The sequence below is a fragment of the Patagioenas fasciata genome, chromosome 7 (genome assembly GCF_037038585.1).
Source record: "Patagioenas fasciata isolate bPatFas1 chromosome 7, bPatFas1.hap1, whole genome shotgun sequence".
Lineage (NCBI taxonomy): Eukaryota > Metazoa > Chordata > Aves > Columbiformes > Columbidae > Patagioenas > Patagioenas fasciata.
The window spans coordinates 2,739,191-2,745,190 of record NC_092526.1 but is presented as its reverse complement, the minus strand read 5'-3'; the positions used below and the strand labels follow the sequence as shown (position 1 = coordinate 2,745,190).

Genomic DNA, 6,000 nt, shown 5'->3' with positions numbered 1-6,000 from the left:
ATAGGAAGGCGCCCATTTAGCCTGCTCGTCCTGCTCTGGTTCTGAGTACCTGTTGGGCATTATTAAATGTTGTTAATTACGTCACTAATTCCATGTGAAACCAAGCACCGCTTGGGCGTGCAGGAACCCAAACCTTACATTTGCAATGTGGCTATAAAAACCCAATAACTTGGAATATATCTCCAAGCTCTTGCCCTCAAATCTTCTACCCAATAAGACAGTTTGGCAGAATTTTGGTAGCAATGGAAGTTGAAGTTCCAAAATGTGCTGCTCTCAAGTGTATTCTTTTGATGTAGAGTCTAAAATCCTTGGCACTGATTGTGAATATTTCTTGCAGAGGATGCTGGTTTGTAAGAGCGGAGCTTTCTGGGGTCCGCACACAAACACCCCAGTTCCCTGGGATTGTAGGAAATGGGAGATAGCTGGGAAAAATACCTCTTTGTGTCCAAACCTTCTACAGTTCTCTAAAGATGTGGAGATTCAGTTCCCATCAGCAAGCGAAATGATCATTATAACGTATCCAGATGCAGGATACCTGGAAGCATGGTAGTGTTTTGCTATCCCTTTATTTTTAAATTTTATTTTGTTTTTTTGTTGTTGTCTTCCCCCCTTCCTCCTCCTCTTCCCCCCTTCCTCCTCCTCTTCCCCCCTTCCTCCTCCTCTTCCCCCCTTCCTCCTCCTCTTCCCCCCTTCCTCCTCCTCTTGCCCCCTTCCTCCTCCTCTTGCCCCCTTCCTCCTCCTCTTGCCCCCTTCCTCCTCCTCTTGCCCCCTTCCTCCTCCTCTTGCCCCCTTCCCCTTGCTGGTCTGTTAAAGCTGCTCAGGGGTATGAAGTGTGTAAGCATCTCAGTCATACCCTGGCTTTTGTACAGCCTGATCATGGGTGTCCAACCCTAACACCACCAAAGGTTAATGATTTATTCAGGCTTTATCTTCCAAAATCTTGGTCTAAATCTAGGAGGTGGTAGAAAATAGGCAGTGTGCCTTCTGGGGACTATCTGCAATAATCACTATATTGTTTCAGAAATATAAAATGCCTGGGTGCTCTTGGCAGGGCTTTGGTGAAGATATAAAGGTGATTAAAACTGGCAGAAGACTTAAAAAAAGGATATAGCAAAGTTTAATTTAGTCAGACGTGTTCTATCTGATGATGTTAGTGGAGGAGAACTAAAAATAGTGCTAATAACAGGGGAGTTACTGTTCTGAGATAGAGATGCAAAGCTCAGCCTTGTGCCTAAACTGGCGTGGGTCATGGTGGATACAGAGAATGAAATGGTAACAATCCCAGTTCAGCTTTTTTCCCGGAGTTTATGGGGATTTGAGGGGTCTGATGTAGCCGTGCTAAGGGCCGCAATGCACACCGCTGCTTGGATGAGCGGTGAAACGCTTTTTCATGCTCCCCAGCTCTGAAGCGAACATTCATAAAGCAGCACAAGCAAGTGGTGAATGAAACCCATTGAAAGCTGGCACAGAAGCCGAGGGCCGCACTGAAGATACTGTTAAATAGCGACGTGTTTTCATGCCCGGCCAATTAAGTGGCTGAAGACATGTGGAAATTCAAATCTATTTTTACCCAGTTCACAAGGGCAGAGTCACAGCACTTAAAACCCCCCTAAAGGAACAAATGTCATTGATTCAACCCGAAAGACAAAACCGGGATTTGCTGTCAGCAGAACTCATGGTGCTGAATGGTTTTGTCTATGGTGTCGAAAGATTACATGAAAGAATTAACGTTAATGAATTAATAATAACTATTAGTAGGTGGCCTCTGATCCTTCAGGATTACATGGTTTAACTTTGTGTGAGATACCAGAGCACTTACCTGGACCGTTGTGGTTAATTGCTGCTCCTAAGCCTGACTTAAATATCCCACGCAAGTGCTCCAACCCTCAGCAGAGGGAGCGTATGATGCTTGGCCACAGGGAGGAATCCTCCCGAGGAGAAGAAATACGTGTCTTTCACAATAAATTACCTGGCTTTTGTATGGTTAACATCAATTATTTCTTTTATCCTTCAGTCCGTGTGGGAGTCTTAAAATGCTTTAGCGTTTATTTCATGACTTGCATCATGTTAGGAGTTATTTTAACAATGGTTTTACGTACAAAGTTTCCAGGCCATTTGAAATAACTCTATTTTATATGTGCACATACAGTCAAGTAGGTATCACTTCTACAGATACTGATGGGAGTGAGTTGGAATAAATTGATTCCTAAAAACCCTTCTCAATTAGACGTTTTGACCTCATGCTCACAAGGCTTTTGTGACCTTTATGAGACTTTCATCCCTAATAATCCCAATACTGTTGCAGGATTTCCTGCCTGTCCTTTTACAGTTTTCATCTTCATGATGCCATCTTATGGCCTTGCTGCTCCTTTTGTCTTCAGCGAACCTTTGGTCTGTATCATCATGATTGATTCATGGGGATGATCCGCAAGCACTGGAAGCTCCAGCCAGATGAGTCTGTCCCTGTTATAATGGTATTTGTGGGAATAAACGTGCAAATATTAATCAATGTGTTATTAAATCCTGTGTATCAGGCTAGAGGTTTTTGGTCTGAAGGATGATCTTTGAGCTGAGTCAGGACCTCAGTCCCAGGGTGTCCACCCTCTGTTAGCAACACTCGGTGCCTGTTCCATGCGTTTAACCTTGTTTGCTCTCCTGAAAAGGTGATTTCTCGCATTGATTTTGCGGGGTGAGGCTGGCTACCATCTCTGGAGGAGCATTGCTGTGCTGCAGCCGGATCTCCAGCCACCCCAGGATGCTGCCAGTGATCAGACCCAGCCAGGTGCCCTTCCTTGCTCCAAGCGATGCCCCGGATCTAACCAAATCTTCCTCCTCCCGTGGCCTTTCTGGCTCCTGTCCTCTCCATCCCAGCTCTGTGTGCTCAGCACAAGCTCTCTGCCTCCACACCCAGCCCTGGCCAAGGTCTGACACCCAGAGCTGCCTTAAATCCCCTCCCCGAGCAGCTCATCAGCCAGAGGCACCTTCAGTCCTTGCTCCCCCAAAGGCTTTCCCAGACCTCTGTGTTTATCACCTGTTCTGCTAAACCTTTTCTCTCTTTCCCAGTGCTTTCTTTAAGTCCTCCTTCTGCCTTTATCTGATGTATGGGATATACGGAGGTCTGAGGTCTGCCCTCAATTTTTTTGACCTTGAGTCAGTGCTCCATAATGCAATATTTTTCCTGTAAAACTCTAAGGAATCTTTGAAATGAATATTTATACTGTATTAACTCTGAGAGGAAAACATAGACCTATCCAGGATGTCACATAGGCAAATAATAAGCAATTAATTCAAGCACTGGGTTTGACTTTGCAGCCTTTCCGGTGAGCAAACAATGCTTGTATCAACAGAGCAACTCTTAAAAAATGGAATTATATGTAGGAGCGTACATGTCGCAGTGCTCAAAACCCAAATCTGGTTGGCTGTGTTGGAGAACTGCTTGAGAGCGCTTATGTTTGCGCATGATATTCCCATGAACGTTGCAAGAGGGAAGAGCAGGAAAGACCGGTGGTGCCCCTGCCCTGATTTGGTTTTGGGGAGCGGGGGGACAGGTTGTGTAGCTTCTCCCATCAGCAGGAGCATTCCTGGCTTTTATTAGCAGCTTTCAACTGGCAGCCAATGCTCATTTCATAGTAATGCTTTTCTGATGAACTGCTGCTTAGCCTGGTTTTGAATACTTTCTGCATGACTAATTAATGTGCTGAAATGAATTAAACTGTGATGTTAAACCTTAAGCTAGCGTGTGCAAGCAAACGGCTGAAAGTCACGGCTTTTATTCAGTATTTTATCTAATCTTCGCGTTCTCTGGGATGGGGTATTGCTCGTTATCTAAAAGCCACTCAACTGAGCTAAAATGTGATGTCATGCTTCCCTAAGTACGTGTAGGTATTTATGTGCAGTCTGTTGGGAAACAGACTTGAATATAGGGAGATACACGTAATTACATTCTTTCAATGATAACAAACCCCACTTGAAATTGGCACGAGATGAAAACCCGCAGCCTCACACACGGAGTTTTGCTTGAGTAAAGCGTTCTGTAACATTCCGCCGGGATAACGCGCCGTGATTCATCGCCGGGGAGGCGCTCCCGGCCGAGCAGGTAGGCAGAGATCACTCGCCGCTGACCCTCGCGAGCGGTGGCATCGGCCCCTCGGAGCGGAAAAGCCGCTGGGAGCAAGGTAACCCCGCAGCCTTTGCATCTCGTATGCGAACAGCGCTTGGCTCTGCGCTGCGGAGGATGCGATTCCCCCCCCTTCTGGCTGCTCGTTCCTCGTGCTTTTGAATTTACGCTTTATCATCCGTTTGTTTTTCCTGAAACAGATACGACTTGCGTAAGAGATTAAGAGCAACAACATAATTTTTGTTATGTATGTATATGTTTGAAATAGCCCAGCATCTAATTTTTAATGGAGCACAAAAGAAGAGCCAGAGCTCAGCGCAACCTGTACCCGGCAGAGATCCTAATCTTGCTCTTTCCCCGGCAGAGGAGCGGCGCAGCGGGCAGGGTCGGTCCATGACCCGGCGGCGTGGCTGCCGCTGGCCCCCGCAGGGACGTCCCCAGCCCGCGGCCGGCGGGCGATGGTGACAGCGACGGGGACAGTGACGGGCTGCGCCGCCCCGGGGACACCGGCTCTGCTGAGCCCGCCATGGAAACCCCCTGAGCGACGGGGCAGAGAACACTTGCTGCTAAGGTACACATCTCTATATATACTATATGTACTCTTCTTTCTCTCTTTTAAACTTTTTAAAGTGATATTTTTAGTTTAAAAGTCACTTGGGTTGACACATGCTGTGAAAAACAACCAGCGCGCTGTGCAAAGTATAAGCTAAATCTGGAGGTTTTCAGTTTATTCTGCCATCAGGTGGATTGTTTAAGCTCAGTATGTGGTTTAGTGGCTCCATCAAGGGAGCAGAACCGGACCTTGTGTTTGCAAGGTGGGGTGGGGGATGTCCCATTTTTGGGGTGACAGAACCACACCTCCTCAAACCTCGGGGGCTGGAGTCTCCCCCAACCCCCCATGGATCCCCCTCTACCGCAGACCCTTTTTACAATTTTTTTCTTCTCTTTTTGGGGCGGTTGTTATTTTTGAGTATGGGGGGAGCTGTTTGTATGGCCGCTTTTTGCCGTGCAGGTGATGGAGCGGGCAGGGGCGGTTCAGGGCTGGTCCTGCCCCGCTCCCCACTGGGGTTGTTTGGATTTGGCAGGAGATCGTACGTCTAATTTTAATATATTTTTTTGAGAGAGTCAGTTTATGAGAATTTCGTTCTTGACAAATTGTTTTGCAAGTACAAGCAACCGAAATAATTATCTATGTTGCGAGTCTGCAAAAGAGAACAGCAGTGCTGGTGTAAAAGAGCTTCCCTCTTTTCCTTGGTACTTAAACAAATTTCACTATGTAAAATATTCAGTTCATTCTTAAACAAAATCGTGGTTGCAATTCTAGCCATATTGGCTAAAATATGCTTTCTTTGTAAGAAATATTAAGTTTCTTAATTACATTGCATGCTATTGTTAGTGTGATGGAAAACACCAAATTGGCAATACAATAGGGAAGCTGTGTAGTTCTTTTATGCCTCCATATGATTTATTTCACGTTTTGGAAACTTTAACTTGGTAATGGATATCGATACGCATAAAAAGCTGCCCAAATTGTAAGAGTCCTTGCAGGAGTATCTGTTGTGTTTAATCCGGTACATTCTTAGTGTGTATGTGTTGGTTTTTGGAGCATCGGGAGTCCAGGCTGCACACAAGGGCTGTGGTTTGTCTGGTTTATCTGTATGAGATTCGCCGTAAGGCCACGCCAGAGCAGAAGGCTGATGGTTATCACGGATTGTGAACTCCAATAGGCAAAATACCTGTTAAATAAATAAATTAAAGCTGCCTCAGAGAGCTTGTTCTGTGGAAACTAATGGTAAATAATACAGATCTCAGTATGAAGTGGGTGGGGATCCCCAGTGTGGCCATTAACATACCTTTAGCATGATCTTTGTTGCTTTTTTAAG

The 6,000-nt window shown here is 45.8% G+C and overlaps 1 protein-coding gene across 2 annotated transcripts in view; it reads left to right on the top strand.

Annotated features, from left to right (window-relative positions):
* Positions 1–3,948: 3,948 nt before the first annotated feature.
* Positions 3,949–6,000, top strand: part of LYPD6 (LY6/PLAUR domain containing 6) — a 34,884-nt gene continuing 32,832 nt past the window's right edge. The window contains exons 1-2 of one of the 2 annotated variants that reach the window (XM_065840282.2): positions 3,949–4,096; positions 4,482–4,688. The gene's annotated coding sequence lies outside the window, so the exon portion shown is untranslated. Of the gene's footprint in view, positions 4,176–4,481; positions 4,689–6,000 lie in introns of both variants that reach the window. The other variant, XM_065840280.2, reaches the window with a different exon arrangement.